Here is a 528-nt window from a genome sequence, read left to right on the forward strand (position 1 = left end):
TTTGGAACCAGGTTTGTCTATTGCATAGTTGCATAGTTTATTTAGCGTGTAAAGCAGCATGAACCTCAATTCAAACCAATTTGACAAATTTATGCAGGAAGAGTGAGATAATCTTACATTTGCCAGGAGCAGCAACAGTCCTTTCTTTTTAAAAATTGTATCTAAATCTGTGCTTCAGCTTTGACATCCAAGGCTGTTTGTATGACCTCACCAACTGGCAGCAAAGGATCACATCTCTCTGAGTTCTCTTTCTCTTTCTCTCTCTCGCTCTCTCTCCCTCCCTCTCTCTCTCTTTCCAACATCTAAATATGTGGTGGAGTTTGAATAAAGCTTCTTTCTGCTCTCCTACTCAGGCAGTAGCAAGAGGCCCCTGGAGTCGCTGGAACTGGGAGCTTTGGAGCATTAACGGTATGTTTCCAACTTACCACTGGATTCCCTAACAAGGAATATTGTGAAGGGGTTTTAGGGAATATACTTGACACTTCTTCATCCTCTGTTTTGGGGGGAAGATATTAAATTGAGGTACTG

General features: G+C 41.9%; 1 protein-coding gene across 1 annotated transcript in view; it reads left to right on the forward strand.

Moving 5' to 3' along the window:
- Positions 1-353: 353 nt before the first annotated feature.
- Positions 354-528, forward strand: part of acanb (aggrecan b) — a gene marked incomplete in the record, with an annotated part of 16,745 nt that continues 16,570 nt past the window's right edge. Inside the window, 1 exon segment of the mRNA XM_032524007.1 lies at positions 354-408.

This window comes from Etheostoma spectabile, chromosome 8 (genome assembly GCF_008692095.1).
Source record: "Etheostoma spectabile isolate EspeVRDwgs_2016 chromosome 8, UIUC_Espe_1.0, whole genome shotgun sequence".
NCBI lineage: Eukaryota > Metazoa > Chordata > Actinopteri > Perciformes > Percidae > Etheostoma > Etheostoma spectabile.